The 24,133-nt window shown below is 39.5% G+C and overlaps 1 pseudogene; it reads right to left on the minus strand.

Moving 5' to 3' along the window:
• Nucleotides 1–1,005: 1,005 nt before the first annotated feature.
• LOC127047384 (kynurenine/alpha-aminoadipate aminotransferase, mitochondrial-like) lies at nucleotides 1,006–19,077 on the minus strand (annotated as a pseudogene).
• Nucleotides 19,078–24,133: the final 5,056 nt, after the last annotated feature.

The following is a 24,133-nucleotide window of genomic DNA, read 5'->3' on the forward strand; positions in this document are numbered from 1 at the left end:
CAGTAGAGGTGGCAGTGACAGCTGCAGGCAGCAATGGCAGAAAGAGCAGCACTCCTCAATGAAGGTGTCAGTCCTCTTCAGGGGAACCTCTAGACTTGGGATCTTTGCTGAGCTTGGACAACAAACTATGAGCAGAGTGTAGAATAGGGAAAGGAGGAAGGGTGTATTGAAGGGATATTTGTCCATTGGACTTTCGCACTGCAAGGTGGGAAACTGAGGCAAAGGACACTGCCTAAGATGCTGAGGGATGGGTGTTTGTGTACTTTTGAATCCTCATTGCTGTGTTTTCCAAAATTAATGCAGTATTCTCTCTCTTTAATAAATATTTTTATTTACATAGACTCAGTGCTTGCGAGTGGGGAAGTATTGCCTATTAGAGGTGGCCATGGGAGGTATCTAGTTTTCTCAGATCTTTGTGTGGGAGTTTGAGCTGGTATAATTTTAAGAGGAACCCCTAGATACTGAACCCAGCCCTTGTTGCTGCTGACCCCACCTGGCAGAAGGGTTACACGTGGGAAATACTCGCCTTCAGTCAGTGGGTATATAGTTATCGTGGTGACAGGCAGAAATAAAATCAAATTCATTATGTATGTGCGGTGTCTGGGAAGAAAGGAAGCGATTGTCTAGTGGTCAGATCCTCGGGATGGGATGTGGCTGTCAGGAGCTCTTGATTTCTAACTCTACTACTGACTTGATGTGTGTTCCTGAGCAAGACTCTTAAATGCTGTGCCTCATTTTAATGCCTCAGTAATAAGAAGATAACAGTTACTTACCTAACTCACAGAAATCAGAACTAAATTGTTAATAATTGTACAGTGCTTTGAAAATGTAATGTTCTATTATAAGTCTATGTGCTAGTTATTGTCAGGTATCATGGTACTTGATGGCATCATGGCAAATCTGCCCAGTAAGAATAAAATTAAAAGTTATGTGCAATTACAGAAAGTAGTAATAAAATCACTCCTTTAGACTTGTCAGTGAAATTAGACACACAATTTCTAAATGTCAATGAAAACAGGTTTCTAAAAATGCCAGTTTGTTCTGATCCTTACAGACAGTTTCTTTTATAAGCTTAGCCAGATTCTGGAAAGCCTGCAATGAAAAAATAAAAAGAGAAAAAGGTTGAGTTGATATAATACTGACAGCAGTCACTAACACAATGACCACTGATATCAAACTGTTAATAATCACTCTATCCTACAGCTTTTCCACATACATGTTGTTCAGAACACTATGTCTGCAAGGCATTTCAGCAATATCTCACAAAGTATGTGTGAGCATATATATACATACACCCCAACGCAACACCCTTTCCTCACCACTGCACACTGCTTTGAGAATTTGACCTTCAAGGCAAAGCTGGATTTGACCAGTTTGCAATGGCTTGATGAGCTGGTACTTTTGCCCCATGGTTGCTGTCTTATGCTTCAGAATTTAAGCACTAAGGCAATTGTCAGTATCAAAAAATATTTTTTCATAGTGTGTCAAGCATCTGCTTAGTGATAATATAGTGACATTGTTCTGCAGTAAACAAAGCACCAAGTAGTAAAGAGAGAGAGAGGGAGAAATATGCCACTACTGCAGCAGACTGGGTCAGTCTCAAACTACTGTAGTCGGCAGGGAGAAGTATGATCATATTTGCAATTCTTGTGTCTTGGGAGCACAATAAATGTGTTAGAAAGCAAAATAAGATTGCCTCTTGAGAAATACACATGGAAGTAGTGAAGTATGTAAAAAAGTTGCGGGTAGATTTTGCTTTCTTTACCCTAAAATTGTATTAGCAGCCACTAATCTTGCTCATTCATCTAAACCTGTGAAAACGTGGTGCAGATTCTCTCTATGCTGCTTTTCTAAATCATATTTTGTATCTATTACAGCAAGATACCCAGAGAGTGCTTTATAATATACAATGCATAAATAACCCATGGAACTCACAGCCACTAGGCATTAGGGATCACAAACTTAAGAGGCTTTAAAAAAAGGATTGGACATTTCTATGGTTAATAAGAACTATCATAGTTAGATACCAAAAGACATAGATGGGATATTAACTCTCACACGTCAGGGCATAAGCCAATCTCTAGATGACCGTAGCTAAGAACAAACTTCCCCTGTGGGCTGACTATTCTGTAATTTTCCACCATAGGGGCTCTTGCATTGTCTTTTGAATCATCTGGAACTGGTCACTGTTGGAGACAGGTAGAAGGAAGGATGGGACAGTGGTTGAGGTGCTAGTCTGGGAGTTGGGAGAATTGGGTTCATTTCCCTGCTGCATCACAGACATCTTGTGTGACCTTGGGCAAGTCACTTAATATCTCTGTGCTTCAGCTCCCCTTCTTTAAAATGGGGATAATGCCCTCCTGACAGGTATTGTGAGGATAAATATGTTATAGATTGTGAAATTCTTTGGCACAACAATAATGGGGGCCATATTAGTACTTAGACAGGATTCTAACTAATCATCAAGCAATGACTTACATACTCGTTCACAGGCCCGGCTCCAGGCCCCAGCATATCAAGCGTGCGCTTGGGGTGGCATGCCGCGGAGGGCGCTCTGCTGCTTGCCGGGAGGGCGGCAGGCAGCTCTGGTGGATCTCCCACAGACGTGGCTGTGGAAGGTCCGCTGGTCCCACGGCTCCGGTGGATCTCCTGCAGGACGCCTGCGGAGGGCCTTCTGGTCCCGCGGCTCTGGTGGAGCAGCCGCAGGCACGCCTGCGGGAGGTCCACCGGAGCCAAGGGACCAGCGGACCTTCCGCAGCCATGTCTGCGGGAGATCCACCGGAGCTGCGGGACGGGCGAGCGGCAGAGCGCCCCCCGCGGCGTGCCTCCGTGCTTGGGGCGGCGAAACGGCTACAGCCGGCCCTGCTCGTTCATATACTGGGCTGTTAACTGTTCAGTAAATTACTTTGTACTTTAAGGTATTCTTGTTGCGGGCCTTTCTCCTCATCATCTCTCTTCAGTTTTGCATGATTCATTCCACCATTCAAAATAAACAGAGTTGATTATGGTGCATAATTTGGAGAGAATTTGAAATGTGATTATGGGGTAAACAACACTGGATATTATAATGTTAGGCAGTGGTTCACAGTGGCAGGAAGATGGGGACGAGTGTCAAACTTGCTACTCATCTGTACATCCACTACAATGTATTATAAATTTAAAAGCTTAGATGAGACAGACTCAGTATCAGAAAACCAATAACCATCTTAACAGAGGAAAAAGAAAATCAATTTTATGCAGCAGTTAGGAAGAAGACTGTGATTTATACTCACCTACAACTGTGTGTGTATGGATCTGTGGTTGATTCATCAATGGAAATTTTATGCACACACATCAAGAGGACAACTTACACTTAAATTAGAATCTTGGTCCCAGTGGGTCTAGTAAATAATCAAACTTTTAAAATGACACTTGAACTAATGACTTTCCATAAAGTAAATGCTAGTTTTACTTTGGTAGAAGTGCAAGAAAAAGGGTCTTCAAGTCCAATATTAGTCTGCCTGCAAACAACAAATTCACATGAATAATAGAATCTGATCATGCAAGTCGCCCCAACAACACCAGTTACACTCACTCGGTCCATCTGGTTGGGAGAAGCAAAAGAATAGGAAGCTCTGACAAAGGGACTAGGAGCTGAGCTATCAATGCTAAACAATTGTCCAGGAATCAAAGACACCTAAGAAAGATGTTACCGACTTTAATGTTTTGAATGCAAGGAAGTTTGAGAGGATGGCATGTAAAATAGGTTCATTACACTATTCCGTATCAGAAACTGTTTATAGTTATACTAAGTTTATCTCATTTTAGACATAGCTAATAGGCAGAAAAGACCCACAACTAATATCAAACTGGGGAATTCTTTGCTTCAGTATCTAGTAAAATCTAACGGCCATATTCAGCAAGCACTGAATGAATATAGCTCCCCTGGGAGTCTACAGGCCAAATGTAGTGGAGTGGTAAACAATGGTGTAAATTACATGTCAGGTGCGAGTTAGTCAGCAAATGGATGTAAGTGGTGAACTTCAAGCTGTGCTAAACTTGGACTTGTACTAATTGGGTATTCAGCAGGTGTGCAGCAAACTGAGTAACATACACATCTAAGACCAAGAAGCAGGCGGTGAGGGGAAGGGAATAACAGGCAGAGCAACTACAGCAAGGTGAGAAAAAGCAGATCGACCATGAAATTTAGCTGTTTCCCCATCATTAGGTCTTCCCCTACCCCTCTCTCCAAAGCATTTTCTGTGATTATTTGGTATATATTGGAAATTCTCTTAATCTTAATCCATAAAAACATTCCAGCAGTAGGGATGTTCCACTCTGTCAAACCTGTAAATCAAATATGGACACTGAATAAAAGTACGTCTTGCATCTGTAATGAAAACACCAAAAAGGGAATATTGCCATTGATATCAATAGGGACAGGATTTCACCTATAGTATTATATAGAGTTTACTCCATCAGCTTTTTTGTGGTACTGATTTGCATGAAGACCTTGGCCTTCTTGGCCCTTTATACAGGTATCCAAGCAGTTACCTTGCCTTTTCTTGGCGGTCAAAGCTATATTTTTCTAATCAGTAAATGCTCCAGATAAGTCAGATACTCAGTTCAGTTTACCTTAACTTAAGTAAGATCTATTGGTAACTTAACAGTAATAGAAAACCATAAAATAAAGCAAAGGTTAGTTAAACAAAAACACATGACAGACCAATATGATGCAGAATGTCAGCAGATTGCTGTGTTTTGTAACCATTTAGTGCCAAAGTTATCTGGACTTACAGCACAGTAGCAGTTTGCATAGTTTCTCATACTGAAAGTGCTGTTTCTAGAATTACGTGCTCCTCCAGAAGAAATAGTCCTCACAGAGAGTGTGTTTGTATGTAACCTCCCACTTTTTGAAAATAGGTTTCCCCAGCTTCATTTGTTGATGTCTGCCTGTCTGCAGTATAGTTAATTTAATGGTAGGCTGTAAACTCATTAACAATGAGGCAAAGAACATTCAGTTCTGATGTCAGCTTATGTTAGGTAAGGTCTTCCTGTTACCAGCATACATAGAATCATAGAAATGTAGGACTGGAACAGATCTCGATAAGTCATCTCATCCAGTCCTCTGCACTGAGGCAGCACTACATATTATGTGGACCATTCCTGTCAGGTATTTGTCTAACCCGTTTTAAAAAACCCTCAGTGACAGGGATTCCACAGCCTCCCCAGGTTATTTGTAAAGGTGCTTTTTTTCCCCTTTAGACTTGCTTTCCATGCAATCTTACATACTAATTCTCTGAGTTGGCTAATGTCTGGCTTTTTTGAAGTCCATTGTGTTTATTCTGCTGTTTTTCCTTCTGACTATTCCTTAGAATCATGAATGCTGTCATTTCATGATCACTTTCACCCAAGCTGTCGTCCATCTTCAAATTCTCGAACAGTTCCTCCTTATTTGTCAGAATCAAATCTAGAGCAGCTTTATCACTAGTCACTTTCTCCACCTTCTGTAATAAAAAGTTGTCTCCAATGCGTTCCAAGAACTCATTGGATAATCTGTGCCCTGCTGTATTGTTTCCTCAACATGTCTGGGTAGTTGAAATCCCCCATCACCACCAAGTCCTGTGCTTTGGATGATTTTGGGTTAGTTGTTTAAAAAAAAGCCCCATTCACCTTTTATGCCTGGTTAGGTGGTCTAGAGTAGACTCCCTACTAGGACATCCCTCTTGGCCACTTGGATAATATAATTATCCCTGAAGGATTTACTTCTTTGCAGGTCCTGCATTCTTGTCCATTACCTGCTTATCTGCACTGTTAAAGAACATAACATCTTGAGGTAGACCTAGGTTGCCAGGCCATTTTGTGTCCAGCTTACTTCCAAACACGGACAGTAAAAACACAAAATAACCCTCCCTGTCCCCTATATAATAATACACTTTCACCTGTCTCTCAAGCAAATAGATGAGAATTAATTTAATGTTGTGAATGCAATCCTAAACATACGGATTATTGGAGGCAATCAAACATCTTGTTAACTAGAGTTTCCTTTTACAGTAGCTCTGAAAATTGATGTTACACATAGATGGCTGGGTACTTGAGATGTGTCCTAGGGAGCTTATTTACCCAAAGGAAAGTGAATGACAATGTCTGTAGCTTGATCAGGACTGGTTTACATTGGTCTAAATCCTGTACTGTAGAGTAAGTCACTGACTAGAAAATCATGCTCTGAAGGGAAGGAAACATGCACAATACATCTGACATAACAGAAGATTCAGATACATACAGGAACATCTGGATTTGGTTGTGGGAGCCTAGCCTTATCAGCCTTCTGCCTGTGATGCTGGATCCACGGAGTGGTGCAATTGTGACAGTACAGTGATCAATCAAATCTGCTGTGCTTTGTATAGCGAGGGAGCAACCCCAACTGTAAGTCATATGTGCACAAGTTCAGAGCCTGAAAATCTACATTGCAGTACTTCAGCCAAAGGACACTAGCCTCCAGCGGCACCGTGGTTCAGGTGCTTCTACAAACATATGGGTCACACATGCCAAATACCTGGCAGGCAGGATGATGTAACATAGTGGCAACTGGACAAACACAATCTTTTCCCCCTCTTGTTCAATGTATATGAGTAGCCACTAAGGCGGACAATGAGGTGCCATAGGCTTCTGGCCATCAGTGTACTGCTGGTGACACTCAGGTTTGTGTCTTATTTTCATTAGGCCTAAATGGAAGTGTGTCCCTATTCATCAAGTGCATGTCAGAGAAGTGGCTCTGGATGATAAAATCGATCTGGTTACGTATGTTCTACTCTGCTTGGATAAGTTGAAAGTGATGCTCTGTTGTCAGCGGTATAACATTTTGAGGAGGTATTTGAAGCTGTAAGAGATCTAAGCCTTAGTTATTTTACAGATCACCTCTCTCTCTAAACCTTGCCTTTGCATTGGTGAGAACACTTCCGCTGTTTGAGCTACAGGAGAAGCTCACAGGAGCTGGGAGCAGAGTGGTGTACTCACTGGCAGGCTCCCACCTCTGCAATTTGCACCCACTGGAAATCCAGCTGACCCAACCTGGCAACATTTGGAAAGAATCAGAAAAAGGCATCTTTGTTCAGACTTTCTACTAATGGGAGGCATTGGAATTTACCTTTACAGTCTCCCTCCTGGTATCCTCCTGTTTCATGGCTTGATAGCTACGAGGGGCATTGAGTTTATGCTCCCATTGGGGAAATGGTTCTCTGCCGGTCTAAACTATGTAAAGTGCACCCTGATACTACTGTGGTGGTGCCCTGTATATACATTTAATAATTTTTATGCTATTTTGACTTTGCCAGAATTTAAAATATATTTTTTCCACGCTATGTGTTTGTGGAATTAATTGCTGATTATTCAACCCCTCCCCAACAAAAAAACAAAAGCCAACAATAACCCAGGCAGTTTCCATATTCACCTTTTTCCACCATTCTTCTTGATTATATGTTCAATGTCTACAACTGACTAGTTTTATTCTGTTTTAATTTTAGCTCTTCTCAATTACAGTTTAGCTTCCCTTTTAAAAGTCTTGCTGGAGCTCAAGTACTAAACAAATAGGCAGGACAACCTAATGATATTGAGATTACTAGACCATAAACATTACCTAACTTTTACCTTATGTAGCCTTTCTGATTCTTTTCCCAGAATGAAGTCTAGAATGTGCTCCGATCTTACAGCATAAGTGGAAATGCCAAGAGATCCAGGGTAATGGAACTGCTAGTACCAGAGCATTATGGGGAATGGTTTTCCTATCACATGAATTTTCAGTTTCAAAAAATTTCCCTTTCCGCTTCAAGACTAAACTGAGAAAGAGTGAATATAAAAGGCACTATGAAGTATAAGATCTGAAAATTGTTTTACTTCACATAGCAGGTGCAGCAAAAACTGTGTTCTGCCAAGTAGTCTTTTTTATTATACGTGGAACTGGTAGTGACCCCTATAGTTAATGCTTCTATTCCAGGCTGACCTTATAGGTGGGTGACATGGGCAACCGCCCAGGGTGCCGTGGTAAGCGGAGCACCGTGGTCAGGAGGCAAGAAGCAAGGTGGGCCTGGGGCGTGAGGCCAAGGAAAGGAGCTCGGGCAATGTGGGGAAGAGGCAGTGGGGCCTGGCAGGGAGAGTGGGGAGCCTGGGGATTCAGTGGGAGCCACGTGGGATGAATGGGGAGTATGGGGAGGCAGAAGGGGCCAGAGATGATGGGAGGGCCAGGGAGGCAGCGGAGGTCAGCCAAAATACAAGTTTGCCGAGGTTGCCATTTTCCCTGCGGCTGGTCCTGCTTCTATTATAAGCCTGAGGGGCTCCTTTTACTTACATGCTGGCTGCACTGGTATGGCAGTCCAAAATAGCCAGAACCCTCCCAGCCATATCCCCAACCCCAACATGCCCCTTTTTTCCTAAGGTGCACATGCTGCCATGCTGCTATGCCACAGGCTGTATGTGTGTCTGTCAGAGTGTGCCATTTCACTGGCCCTCAATCACCAGGGAATCCCCTTTCCACTGGGGATATGCCTTGGTTGGGAGAGCCAGCTGGTTTCTGGCCCACTGATTCCTCCGGAGTGGAGTAAAGGTGCCAGGATTCAGTCCAGAGCTGGGACTATAAACTCTGCCCCAAAAAGGGATTATGTAAAGTCACCTTTCCTGTGGAAATTGTTTGCAGGATCAAAAAGATGGTCCTCCGTCAGTTTAAACCCAGCTATTTTATGTCAAAAAAAATTTTCCTTGTCTGTTGTTCCTGGAACCAGTTTGAACCAGTACATACAAACCTCCAAAGGTGGTGGTACCTCTCTGGAGCTATTTACATCGGAGTGATTCACCTTACTCACTCCTGTGAAGGGGCATGCCCTCACATTGACAAAGAGGAGACTAACGAGCTCCTCTGGGCCTGTTCAATGCCAATGAGGTGCATTTGCAAGGTTTGTTCTGGAGTGGGGGCAGTTAAAAGGGAAAACTGGCCAGAGGAAGGAATGGTGAACAGAGAGAAGGCTGCTCCATCTCAGACAGCCAAGACAGTCTTGCTGTATCTTTGTGTAGTGGCCACTCCTCTGAACTTGGAGTCGGTACCCAGTTTCTTCTCTATTCTCTCCCCCACACCCCTCACACACACTCCCACACTGAGTGAAGCATTCCTTGGAAACTTCATTAATCAACCTTGCCAAGTTCCTGAGCTTTCCCATAAGAGTGTACACTATGGACTTTAAGCAATGCAGCTGATAAATACGAGTTGGAATCGGAACTGAAAGGTGAGTCAATGAATAGCAGAACATAGAGGCTAGAAAATACCAATCAGTGCGTGCACCTTTACTATGTTCTATATTTTTTTTTATAAACCAACTGCTCCCTGTCATCCCCACTGTTGTTTACTGGGGGGTAACTTATCTGATGTAAACCAGATTCAAACCAATATAAAGTGTCCACATGCAAAGTTGCTTGGCTTAACTAAATAAGTGCAATATTGCACCTTTAGTTAAAATGGTGAAACTTTGGCATGTTTACAAGCTCTAAGTTAAACATTATCCTGGTCTTTGAGTTTCTGTCCTACCATCTATCAATCTGTGCTGTTCCATGGCTATCTGCATATACATTAATACCACTAAGAAGGTGTTCATGAGTGTGTGTTGCATTCACTGACCTTTTAACCACTCGTCTGCCGCTGCAAGCATTGCATCTCGCTGGATCCTATAGAATTCCAATAACCTGGAAGCAAAGAAGTACGTTATTTTAAAGAATGGTGGGGATATGAGTCAGTCATACAATTATTAAATACTACCTTGTATGTAACTCAGCAACAGTTTAATTGGAAATCGGTGCTAAGTGCTACTCTGGATCACTCTCCATATCAATATGGTTTTCTACCTGCATTTCGATTTTTTATGTAAGTAAGTAAATAAATAACCTTACAACTCAGGAAGGAGGACGTGTAAAGTCTGACTCTGAACCCTCTCAACCATTATGGGTTTGAAAGTTTGACTTGGATATTATTTGTTACCTATTATACTTAAGAAAGACCATGAAAACAAGAAGCAGATAGTAAAAACCCAGTAGAAAAATACTGGTGAACAATGGAGCAGTGAGCAGGTAATGAGAAAAATAGAGACATTCTGAATAGTGGATTTGCTAAAATGGAAAAAATAACTATGGCAGATACATTGTGCAGCCTGTAGCAGCATAACTTTGGGATAAGGAATAGCTTTCTGTGTCCAATCTAGGGCCTTATCCAATGTGCACTGAAGACAATGTTTTTTTTCCCATTGACTTTAGTGGGCCCTGGAGCAGACCTATATAACATAGGGTTATCTTTAGCTAGAAAAAGCTTTTTTTTTTTTTTAAAGTCTCATGAAAGGTTCAATATATCAGAAAATGGTACATGGTTACCTTCAACATATAAAGCTCAGAATTTCATTCCTTTTGTGGATTCATGACTTGATCATAAAGGGAGATTTAATGTGGTTGGGGGGAGGTTTAATATAGACTTTATTAATAGTAATAATAATACATAACACTTATGTAGCACTTTTTTTTATCCATGGATCTCAGGCAACTTTGCAAGAGTAGGAATAATATCCCCATTTATAGATGAGGAAACTCAGGCACAGAACTTTTAAGTGACTCCCCCGAGCAGCAGTAGAGCTGGGACTAGAAGCCAGGTATGAAATAAAAACAATTATAAACTATAGTACTATATTACCTGTCTACAGGCTCCAGCAAACCCTTTTGCTCCCATTTATGAAGAAGTTCTGACATTAGGATCGATGTGCGAGAGAGAGAGAGAAAAACATACGTGTTAATGTCATAACCTAAATTCCATAGAGCCAGTTCTGTAAAGCCCATTGACTTTAGTGAGAGTCCCTGTAAGGATTCCACAGGTGTACTGGGCTTATGCCATTCACTTTTCAAAATTGTCCTCTTTTCCACTACTACTACTTGAATGACATGACAGTGTCAAATTCTGCCCTCAGTGACATCCATTGTAGGTATGGGTGTAACGGAGGGTGGAATTTAGTCCATGATATAAATCACCAGTCGCACGGTGAGCAGGTCCTGTGTCTAAAGCAGAGGGCTGAAGGTGAGATGATCTGGTTTCTAATCTCACCTGTACCACATATCTTATGCGACCTTGGTCAAGTTACTTAAGCTTTTATGTGCCTTAATTTACAATCTTTAGACTATAGGTAGTAGTAGTAGTAGTTTTTGAGGCTGTATGCATTGCTCTTTGTGAAAAGAGCTTCTGTTGGAAAGTGCTTTGTATGGCACTCATCACTTTGTGTGCCTGGACAATATAACTCCTGACTCCAAGCACAGCACGATGCACACATCATTGATGAATGCATCCCTGAGAAGCATGTGATGTAGACTCACTTGCATACAGATGAGTGCTTTTCTGCTATTTCTCCTAATATGCTTGATGCTGATGCAGAGCAGGATCAAGCGCTTAGTTTTTAAAAACAATCCGGTCAAATAATTGAGTAACTGTGCGATGGTACTTACCTGTGTGAAAGTGCTGGTTATCGTTGAACTCTGCATATGTAGAATAACTCTGTCAATAAGAGGTTTGGGGCCTGTTAAAAAGCCTAATCTCAACCTAGGAAAGACAAAAGCATTAATTCAAAGATATACAATCCATTAATGTTTTTTACGTGGATTCAGCATTATCCCTTTGTTAGTATCTGACTGATAGATCACTACATTTGTGGTGAGTGAATCTTGATCAAATCCAATTGTTCAGTTCTATTATGCATTGTGTAAAATAGCTCTGCCTCGGTTTGATATATTTATAAAGAGCACAACACAAAATAAAATAAAACACAAAACAAAAGGAATTAGCACATACATAGGGATTGAATTTAAGACTCTGGTGACAGGCTGAGGGACAAGGCCTCATGGGAGTATGACCTCAGGTTAAATGATAAAAAGCGGCTGACTGAGAACAGAGGATTCCTAAAACAACAGACTTATTTGCAGAGTTAAAGCAATGACAGGGTACTCATTGCTGCCCATTCAAAACTCAACCAAGAAAGGACAGCTCCTAATATCCCAAGGAATTTAGAGAGGGAAAAAATGTCAAAAGCAGCTTTGATGTTTAGCACAAATGAAGACACTGCACCCTAAAGAGTGCTTCACAGGGTTTGGCTCCGCAAAAAAAAAAAAAAAAGGTGTGGGGGGAGGGCAGTAGGGACAACACGGCAATTATTTGTACATAAGGGCACTCTAATGAGCTGCTCGTCCTCAGCTGAGCTTTATGGCATTGCCAAAGTTTGCTTTACAGCATGTGACATTCTAGTTTCAAAATATTTTTGCAGCCATAAAAGTAAAAGATGTGAGACTCTTTTTAATCAGAGCTATATAGAGGGAATGATAATGTTTTGGTAGAATGGCGCATATCACACACGGGTGCAAACATCCATGTACACACTTAAGCAGTTCTAATGCCTATATGTGTGCAAGGTTGGTTTTTTGCACCCACATAGGGACAAGTGGGTTTCAAAGATGCACATTCTATCATTAGCAAGCACCTGGGTGTTAGACTATTTCAAATGCGTATGCATGCATTTGCCCCAACTTTCCTGTCATGCTAAAGAAATTTTAAGGTGAGTCATATTTTGAGCCTCCAACCTTTGATAGTGCACATTTTAATAAATGTCTTTAACTACTGAACAACTGATCTGCAACTCTTTCTGTGTAGGAAAACATTATAGTAGTCCAGTTCAACCCTGAGATTCTCTGTCTGCCAAAACATATGTAAAATGCAAGATGTTTGATTGTTGGGTACAGTGGTCACCTAAACATTTGTATTTAAATTTGGACAGCTGAAAATGTATTTCTCCTTGTCAAAGTGACAGCATGTGTGACAGGAATACAAACAAGCACAAGTGAATATTTATCTTTTCAAACTGAAGGAAATAATATGGATCATCTTCTGTTATAAGGAAATCATAGGAACAGGTCTTGAAACTGTCGATTATTTGCAGCAATTATGATGTGATATTTTAGTATACAGAATAAGACAGTAGTGTGATCATTGACAACAGGGTAAATGACTGAGTGGCTCTCTGGGGCTATCATTATCCATGCCACCAGGTGTAGGACATGAAAATGATCATGAAGGATGACAAGGAACAGAAATAGACATATTTGCAGCTGGGATCTTTTATACTTTCACTGGGTCCAGAATCAACATGTTATCATGGGGAAAATATTCTAGTTCTGTATTATAAATTGGTTAATAGCAAACAAAACGTTCTCTCTATATGAAAACTCTGATGTCAGGTTCCTGCTGAATACCTGGTATGGCTTCTTCTTGCAGTCAGCAGTCAGTGAGGTTCCAGCTGGATTATTACCATTTGGAACGGTGTAGAGGAACTTAGGGAGATTGTTGTTAGCTTTTTTGCATCTTCTGGTCTCCACCTGGAAAGAATTTCTTTCAGAGCTTTTGGAATAATACCGTGCTTGTCAGTAGGGACTTTGATAATGTTACAGCCCAGTGGCTCCAGCTATTAATAGAAAGAAGATGGACATGACATGCAATCTGGTAGCCCAGTCAGCAGTTCAGAAATAGTCAGTGAAGCCATAGAATTTCTGTGCATGTTTCATCAAAATAATTAAAAATTCTTTACCTTAAATTTGATCTGAAATGGGAAATTGGGAAACTAGATTGACTAACTTCAAAGAATCTTAAATGCACATTACAAAACCACTGATATGGTTACTCATAAGTAATGTGGAAATCTGAAGTTTATGTCCTAAAATCTTTCTCACAACATAGTCCATATTTTATACATAGTCCCAATTAATGGTCTCACATTCAGCTATATATTTATTTAATTGCTTAATAGAACCAACACCTTCCCCATAAAAAACGATATTACACAGCTATCCCATGCAACAGGCTAACTGAATGCAACAATTAAGGTAGGGAATTGACATGCATAAGTCTGAAAAATTCCAAAAGTGAAGTTCCTACTATAACTTATTTGCATTACTTGTGTATATGCATACATGCACATATAGATAATATGACAACACACATGTAATTCAGGTAAGTTACAGTAAGAGCCTAATTTTTGCATTTGGTTAGGTTTTTTGCATGGGATAGCTTACTTGGATAAAAAGTTGCTGGTTCTGCTGGGCTGTCAAATAAATGTATATCTGATGTAGGAGCATTAGCTGCGTAGCTGTTTCTGCGGCTCTCTAGAAGGATCCCTGAACTCCTCAATACACTCATCACAGTGTTTTGTTATGCTTTCTCAAGGCACTAGGATCCCTAGCTATCATATAATGAAGAGTGCCTTGCAGTGTGTTGTCATTCTTCACCTCAGTGCAGCCTGATGTATCCCGACATTTCATGGAAAACTCAAGGCTCAGATAGTCATATAAAAGAACATCTGAGATTGCAAAGACATTTTCCAAAGGCCAAGCTTCATTTGTGCATGCATCATGCTTTTGCAGGTGGACCTATGTATGTGTCCACACTTGGTAGCTAGAAACACCTGTGTCCACACTTTCAGTAAGGTAAATAAAATTATTTTTTGGGGAAAACTTTGTTATTTAAATTGGAAAGTTTGATGTTGCTGTTTTTAAATTGTTTTTCTCTTTTAAAATAAACACGTTTAAAATGAAATCTGAATTTAATACAAAATATGTTGAGGCTTGAACCTGTTATAATTTAGCTGCAAATGGGAAACGTTTTGAGAAGAGAAGTTTATTTACCCAGAATGTAAAGATGGTTTTGTTTAATAAACCTAAATGATATATGCTGTTTTGTGTGTTTTAATTAAATCCCAGTTACCATCCTAATGCAGCTTGACATAAATCATGAGCAGAAGTTAATTATTTGGTAAATAAGCAAATAAATCACCTTTTTCTAATATATTTAAAATGTAGAGTAAAGAATCTGAAAATATGAAGCTATATAATTGCTTAAGTAAATGTGTATACTTACAATGTACTGTCCTATGTAGCAAAAATATGTACCAAATCTAGTGTAAAGGATCTACTTAGTTGTAAATTAACATGTTTTAATGGTTATATCAACACCCGAGAATTAACCTTTCTTTAGAAAATAACTGAAGTTCAAATGGAAAAGTTGATTAAAATCAATTATTTAAATGGAGGCTTTCTATTGGGTGATTTAAATCAATCCACCCTGTTTTCAAGAGTCATAAACCTGTTTATACATGTTAAACTTACACCTTCAAAATCCATTGGCCTTGAAAGTCCAGTGAACGCATATATTACATGTGCCTAGTTTTGTATGTGCACAGGTGGAAGCCTGAAAGAGATCCTATTCAAAATGTACCCATGACTACTGAAATAAACAGATCTGTCTCTGCTACAATATATAGCTTACCAGATATCCATAGCTGTGAGCCACATATGATGCATACTTAAATCAGTAAGACAAATCATATATTGCAACTTTTCCTCTTCATCTTGACTTTAGGACAAACTTTGCACTGCTTTGCAGACATAACCAATACTCACTGCTGACAGAGTCCCTGGGTAGCTGGGGTCTTCTAAAAGGACATTATCTCCAGGATTGACAAGCATTTCAAACACCTTCCCAATAAGAATAATTTATTTTACAACAGTCTGATGTTTCCTCCTGAATATTATACACATTGCTATATACTCTGGTTGGATTATTTGTATTGATTACATCAGTGGCTCTCAACCTTTCCAGATTACTGTACCCCATTCAGAAGTCTGATTTGTCCAGCATACTGCCAAGTTTCACTTCACTTAAAAACGACTTGCTTTCAAAATCAGACATAAAAATACAAAAATGTCACAGCACGCTATCACTGAAAAATTGCTTGCTTTCTCATTTTTACCATATAATTTTAAAATAAGTCAATTGCAATAGAAATAGAAACTAGGAAAAAGAAACTAAGGCCTGCTTACCTTACTCGTGCATATAGTTTTCACTCACACAAGTTATCCTATCCAAATTATCCAAGTTATCCTATCCTGCTGCTGTGAATAAGGCAAGTACAAACAGAGTCAGAGTATGAAATCCTGGCTCCATGGAAGCCAATGGACATTTTGCAATTGACTTCAGTAGGAACAGGGTTTCACCTATGCTGGATAATTTTTCCCTTGTATAAAAGTTGTATAATAAACTAGCACTTTTTTTCAATTCAAAATTAGTTGCTTAAGTGAAAACATGTTTAGAACTTTTGTGCCATTGAACAAAAAATATAACAAATTAAACACACTTCTTCATACAAGTAGCAGATCTATGTTTATTAATATTTCAGTGTTAGGGGAAGGTTATATTATTTGAAATGAAGTGAAGGGAATCAATGAAGGGCTATGTTCCCTGTGAACTAAACTTTGTAGATATAATTAATAAACTATATAGTTAATGTAGCATTGCCATGCCAGTACTGATTATCTTTTCAGTCTTACTTTAGACAAGCTGTCCTGGCTGCCGATGGTGACACTTATCTCCATTTGGCCCTGATCAGGAGTGTAGTTGGCAGTGGGAGGATTGTGGAGACTCATCTGTAAATCCCTTAGCCAGGACAAGAACTCTGGAATTCTGAAACACAAGTTTTATTCTTCATTTGTATCCATGACACTTTATAAAGTACAGAGACATTTACAGCCCTTTGCAGCCCTGATGCAGCATGATTTCTGAACAACCTGTGTGTAGCTGTTGTTAAATATAAAGGATCATGGATCAAATCCTGAAGTGCTTACTTTAGAGACTGATCCTGCACATCCTCACTATCATGATTAGATCTTACTCTTATAAGTAGTTCCTTCACTGACTTAAATGAGACTGTGCATTAGTTAGAGGCTGCAGGATCAGTTCTCAGTTTTCACTAAAGAAAATGCTCATGGATTTAAATGAACCTGTTATTGTTTCATCTGACAGTTTGCAGACGGTGAACTGGTTAGGGTACCTCACATAAGTGTTCAGAAATGAAAACCAAAGTAGGTCATACTTGGAATGAAACATTTTCCTATTCAAAGAGGGGGTTGTTGAAATTTTCCACAGGAAAAGAAAACTTTCTGAAGAATTATCCATCAGCAAAATTGAAATGAAGTATTTTGTCTCAGGTCAGGTGAACGTTAATTTCTGTGTCCACTTATGTCACCATGGTACCTGATCAGAGCTGTATTTTCAGGCCCCTTATGCCCCTATTCTCCCTAATAGGACAGGCTTCCTTGCCAGACTCCATCTTTCAGGATTCATTACAATCTTGCCCTGTGGCTGAATCTAAACAGAAAAAATTCAGAACGTTTCATTCTGTGAAAAGGTTAAATATTTTGACTTTTGTGCCCAATTTGTAATGAAAAGATTGAAATATCAGAATTCTCCATGGAGCAGAAATTCTATATTTTGATTGGCTCAGTCCTTAAAATAAAAAAACAGGATGATGGACACAATGAAACAATTCAGTTTTCATTATTTAATAATGGATTATTAAAAAGTTATTTGAAAAATGAACAATGAACCAGTTTACATTAAAGATTAAAATACAATCACTTTAACTCAATCTCTCCAAGTAAATGGGTATTGTATTAAAAAGATCAGCTCTTTTTATTAATCTTGGACCTGATACTAAATTGATTAAGACATGTCACGTCGCTTTTAAAAACTACCCTTCTGTGGAGGAATACTGGAGGATTCTTTTCATCAATGCCTCCCCAATTTCAATAGTGGTTCCATCTTGAAGAGTGAAACTTGCTGTTTTAAATGGGAAATAGTTAGGATTTGGCATGCCTCCAGAGATCATGATTACTGAGGGTTTCTTCTGTGCCAAACTATCTGTAGTGAACATAAAGAAGAAATCATCTGTTGGAGAGTGCACACTGCAAGGAAGAGAGAATGCACTCTTACAGGGTGTTCAAATCTATTTAATAAATCATAGTGAAATGTTACAGTAAATATGTGGTGTTCTTGGTTCACAGTGATGTACATGGTTTTCCTGTGAGAACAATACTTCTCATTTGTTCTCTCTTGTTCAATATTTATCTTCTCAAGGTTTTTGCTTGCTGCCAGTAAATAAAAATGTAATGTTTTTGTGAAGAGTTGTAGAAATGCCAATACCATCATAGTTTTTTTAACAAATTGTCAGCTATGACTTGGACATACATGAAATATTAGCTATAAAATATTAGAGATGGACTGAGTTGCTAAATGTGGATCTAGGTTTGAACTTCTCTGAAATCTGGAAGCATCTCATGTCTGGGATTTGGTTTAGTTCCTTCTCCACTAATTTCTAGATGGATGATCTTACTCTTTTAAAGTTACAAAGGACGACTCTGTGTAGAGGCTGACTTGAGAATGGAACATTTTCATTTACTAACTGCTGTCAGGAGCTATTGTAGTTGAAGCTACTGTTTGTCCAGGTAGTTTAGCACAAACGTTTCAAAATAAAATGTAGGCATCTCTTTGGATTACATGCTTCATGATGCTCTCCAGGTTTCAAGCATAGAAAATAAAGGCTCTAATACACCACCACAATTTTGTTAAGTAAGTGTCACTTTAGTAATGAGACTTTCTATGTGTATACTGTAAAAGAAGAGTTTAACTTTCTTACCTTTCAGTAGTTTTCCAGTAAAAAAGAAATAGCTTCCTATTAGTTCAGTTTATTTGGTGCTCCAAAATCAACCAAATTCTGCTAAATTTAAAGAGTTCTTCACCGACAAAAACCCAATTCCAGAGGTAACTGCGGATGCCTCTTACTATTAATATATAGTCCGAGAACTATAGAATGAATGAATGTTTCAGTTTCTCTGCTTTGAATCACACTGACTTCTGTTGGGTGGACTGAGATCTGATTTAAAGCTTGAGATGAAAATTTCACTTGCCTGATAACAGCACTCTACAAAGACTTTAAAAATACCCCAAGTAGTATCCGAGTCATTACCCTCAAATCTTTTGGATATAACTTCCAATGTCCAGCTGAGTTATCCCTGCTGACCACAGAAAAGAAGTCAATAATACATGGAAGACATCAGTCAGGTTAGGGGAAATATTTTGTACTCACTTGTAACTTTTATGACATTTTCCTCTCTTGCTGCACTTACTACTGAGAGAAATTGAGAGTAGTCCATGCTGGTGATACAAAAAGCAACCTAGATCTCTGGGTCTAGCAATCAGGCAATTGGTATAGAAAAGGAAATAAAGGGAAAGCATTTTACTCTTCAGTACATGTCTGATTTGTTTTCTAAATACAATGAATAATTGTGCAATATTTAGCTTCTGCCTTCTTGGTTGTTCCACTGTTTATGCTACCTTTGAAAACAAAAGAAAAAATCCCCTTGCAGAATACTTTTACGGAGGGGTCATTAGTTTCAGGGGCTATATACAAATGTTAAACAAAGAAATGATCCTTTAGCCTCATTATTCAGCTTTTTATAGACATTATGTTTCTTTGACAGGTTTATTACTTCATGAAGAGGTTTGGGGAAGATTTTAGACTGGATCTTGGGTTTCCCCTAAAAGGGGATTCGGTCCCACATACCTGGGACTGATTCCCTTCAGCTGTGTGTGTGTGTGTGTGTGTGTGTGTGTGTGTGTGTGTGTTCAGGTTCATAATGTTAGGGGCAGGGTAATAAAGGGACCTTGCTGGATTTAGAATGGCTAGTGAGAGTCTGTTGTTCAGAAGCTGGGGTTACTCTTTGTGATTGAGTTACAGTTAGCCCATTAGACTGTGTTTAATGTTTGTGTGCATGTCTGGGAAAATGTGAAGGCACTTCTGAAATGGTACCATTTAAGGCAGCTTGTACTTCATAAGGGAGACTAGAAGTGCATTTGTCTTTCACCACTGTGTCTTACCAAGGACCACAACCATCAGTTTCCTGCCAGAGCTTAAAAAGGAGCTCATTTTCACTTTGTTCTAGATGGCAAAAGAAAATTGGAACCATCTTCCAAAGCCTGATCCTCTCTCTGCTCCCCATCCTGCCTTTCCTATTGTCTAATATTTGTATTTTATTTTATTGAATGGTCACTTTGGAGAGAAATGAGATGTCTTAACATAACTTTTTATCTATGCCCAGAAGAAAGTAACATAGTTATTTTTCACTTCACTTTCTACTTTTATAAAACATTACAGGACTTATTTCAACATTTAGCAACAATATCTCTTTTACTTGGATTATATGTTCTATAAATCAAAATGTGTTTCTACCTGTTACTACTACCATGAACATTGCAATAGTAGTTGCATCGCTAAGTGTTATGGTCTATGCACTAGTGCTACGCCCAATGAGGGTGAGGAGGCACAGTGCAGATTAGAACAGCCCTAACCTGGGCCCCAGCTGCAGTGGCTCCCTATGAGCTATTGTCACTGCAGAATAACTAGGTATAGTAACGTGCTTCGGTGCCTCCCCTCGGTTTGTTAAACTTTTGTCTACTTTACAGCACCCCAAGCCTTGGTCGCTTGCCCCAGAATTGGGTCCTGATGCTGGCCACGCCCTCAGCATGCCTTGGAATGTCCCAGTCACACCTGTGTGTTGTGTTGGGGCTCCAGCATGAGCTAGGATAGAGTTTCCGGGGAGGCCTTCTATACAAGATAATCCCTGGGAGGCTTTGCAGTACTTTTGTCACCTTCTTCTGGTGTAGAAGACACACAGTGCAAACTAGAATTTCCTTTATAGGCTTGTTCCTGCAGGCCATACATAGACACTGAAGCACCTCCCTTATAATATCTCCATGGAAAAGAAGAACCTGCTAAAGGACTGTTTTGGAAAAATTCAGTCACTGAGACAGAAAGGTAGTAAAAATGATTGGAAAATAATTTGTGGCAAGATAGACAGACCTAAATAGCAAGTTGGGAATAGACTGGAGAAATAGAGGTAGAAGTTAAGAAAACACAAAGGAACACATCCTCAGGTGGTAAAAACGTCACCAGCTGAGGATCTGCCAGTAGAAGTAGAGGAAAATTAAAGTGAAGTCTGTAGCCAGTATGCTGTTTTTTAGAAAATTATTACAAAGGAAAGTAAATGAGATGCAACTTCAAGACAACATTACTAATGGAAATTTTCCTCATAGGGTCAATTTTATGAAGTGGGCTATCCTGGGAATTTGTTGAGAGGCCTGATTTAAAAAACAAACAAACCTGGGCACTACTTAATTTAGGTAATGACAACATTGAAAAATGGGACATGTAACAAAAATGAAAGAAATGACAATTTTAAAAACTAAGTTTTAATGATTTAGAAATAAAACTTACCAACAGGGATGTGGAGTAGGAAAAAAGACCAGAGAAACAATAGGGTCTTCAGAAGAGGCATCCCTTCAGCAACCAAACACAAAGAAGTAATAATCAATCAATTATAATAATAACCCAATGAGATTTACTCCTAATATAGTCACTAGAAAATATACAATAATCTCATAGTTCCTCATACTCACACTCTTTCACATCATTGGTGTGCTTCAGACTTTACCCAAACAGTTATTTTGAAAATACTGTAAATTATTTACCAAAGAAAGTCACCTTTGTCTGGCTTGTCCTCATCCGTCCCTCCACGAATGCAAGTTGACGCCACACCATTCTGTTTTGTTGCAAGCATGTTCTTTCCATTTCTGTCCAAAGAGTTTTGTCCTGGGATCAGCCCAGCGTGTTTTTGGTCTGCCCAGAGGTCACTTGAGGTCTCTGAGGATCCAGTCACTGGTGCAGGTTGTCCATCTGTTGTCTTGGCTGCGGATTACACGACGAACCCATCTTCGCTTTGTGTCACACATTGCCTGCACTACTTTGGTCACCTCTGTACGTCTTATGATCTCCTAATTCGGTATATGATCACAGAGTGATGTCTTACACATTCATCTTTCCATGTGACAGCGAATTTTTCTTCCTCCGCTTTTGTCATTGACCAGCATCCTGCTCCATATATCACTGCTGGCAGAACAGTGAAATTAAACGGTTCTTTCCTTTCTTTATGGGCAGCTAATCATCCATTATATACATCTTTATTTTGTTGAAACTTGCCCACCCTGCCTTTTGTCTCCTACTGCATTCCCCTTAGAATGAGTTGTCTCTGCTCAGCTGCTGACGCAGGTAAATATATTTGTCGACCTCCTCGAGTTCTTTCCCATTTACAGTGATGATTCCTTCTGCACAATGCTCATTCCATATCCACTTAGTTTTCAACACGTTCATTTCCAACCCGATATAGTGTGAAAGCCTTTGCAGTTGCTGCAATTTATTCTCCAGTTATGCTGGGTCCTTTGCCAGTATTACACAGTCATCAGTGAAGAGAAGATGCATTAGTTGTTCTCCGTCAAGTCTGATTCCTTATTCCCAGTTCAATTTCTTGAACAGCAACTCAAATACTGCTGCAAACAGCTTTGCTGAGATTGTGTCGCCTTGTCTGACTCCACCATATATAGTAATAATACAAGGGACAGTGAATAATATCTCTGTCAAGCAATTGCAGTTAATTTCTTCCAGCAGGTCGATGTACCTCAGGTTAATTCCGATTTCAATGACTGTGTTGAGTATAGCATTCATGTCTACTGAGTCGCATGCTTTTTTGTAGTGGACAAATGCAATACACAAAGGTACTTTGTATTCCTTGCATATTTCGATGAGCTGTCAAACTGAGTGGATGTTATCAATTGTCGAATACCCTGAGTGGAAACCAGCTTGTTCTCTGCTTTCGAGCATTTCAAGATCCTTCTTAATCTGATTTGAGTATGATGCAGGTGAAGACTTTGTACACTTGTGAGAGGAGTGTGATTGGATGGTAGTTGCTCAGTTCTTCCGTATCACCTTTCTTCATCAATAATATTTTTTTGATATCTTCCATGCATCTGGAACACGCTTGCTATTGATGTAAATGGTGAACTGTTGTGCCAATGCTTTGAAGAGAATATCTTCTTCTGCTTTGAGATATTCTGGCCAAACGTCATCCACTTCTGGACTCTTCCCTGTCTTTATGTTATGAACTGCATATTCAATTTCTTTCCACATGACGTCAGGAACTTCTTCTGTAACCTGCTGTCTTGACGGTGTACGCTGGATATGTGAGGACATGTGAGGAGTAGAGGTCATTGTAGAATTTTGTACACATTTCATTCATCTTGCTCCTTTCTGATGTCCTTTCACCATTTTCATCTTTCAGCGCTGCTGGGATAATCTGTTTCAGCCTAACATCTCTTTCTACCTTCTTCAGACTCTTGTTCTTTTCAGCCACCTCTCTCAATTTCTTCTTTCTAAAGTCTTCATAGTCTTCTTTCATCTTTACATGGATTTCTTTGCATGGTGTTCTATAGTCTTCACCCATTTTTCCTTCTAATTTAATGTGCGCCCTCCTCATCATAAGATTCACAGTTTCCTTGCTGATCCTCTGCTTGCATTTCAGTGTTTTCAATGCCTTTGCCTTTTTAGCTGATGAGATTATCTGCGAGATAAACTCTTCGTAGTCCTCATCAATGTCCTTATGGACCTTATATTCAAGGTCCATTTAACTTACTTCCTGTGCAAATGCTTCTTCATTGAAGTGCCATTTTTGCTTTGGTTTCTGGTTTCTCTTAACTCAGTCTTCATAGACATTGTCAACGCATAGTTTTGAGCACAGTATGTAATGGTGCAGTGCCAGTGAAAATGATTCGTTCTCTATTGTCGCTACATCATTGAAGGTTCTTCTAGTATCCATCATTATATAATCAGTCTGATTCAGTGTGACTCCAGTCAGGCTTTTTCATGTCTAGTGCTGATGCTGTTCTTTTTGAAATATCATGTTCATTGTGTGGAGATGGTTTGCCTCTGTGAATGCAACCAGACATGCTCCGTGATAATTTCTTAAATGCTTACCAAATTTTCTCACATACTTTTCTTTCTCATTTTCCTTTCCACCTACTACTGCATTGAAGTCCCCTTGGATAATTGTGTAGGTGGATCTTTTCTGCATTACCTTCTCCAGCTCTTCAAAGAAATGTTCCATTTCTTCATCTTCCACTTGCTGCATGGGAGCATACACCTGAATAATTTTAATCGTTTTCCTTTGTTTTGTCTGACGCAGGAGAACTGCTATCCAGGGTGATATGATATCACAGCTGACTATCCTTGGAACTCTTTCTATTTTTGACAATGAATCCAGCGTCTCCAGTCCTTGCTCTATTGTCAAATGATCTTCCAAGGAAAGTATTCCTGAAAATTAG

This window comes from Gopherus flavomarginatus, chromosome 3 (assembly GCF_025201925.1).
Source record: "Gopherus flavomarginatus isolate rGopFla2 chromosome 3, rGopFla2.mat.asm, whole genome shotgun sequence".
In the NCBI taxonomy this organism is placed as follows: domain Eukaryota; kingdom Metazoa; phylum Chordata; order Testudines; family Testudinidae; genus Gopherus; species Gopherus flavomarginatus.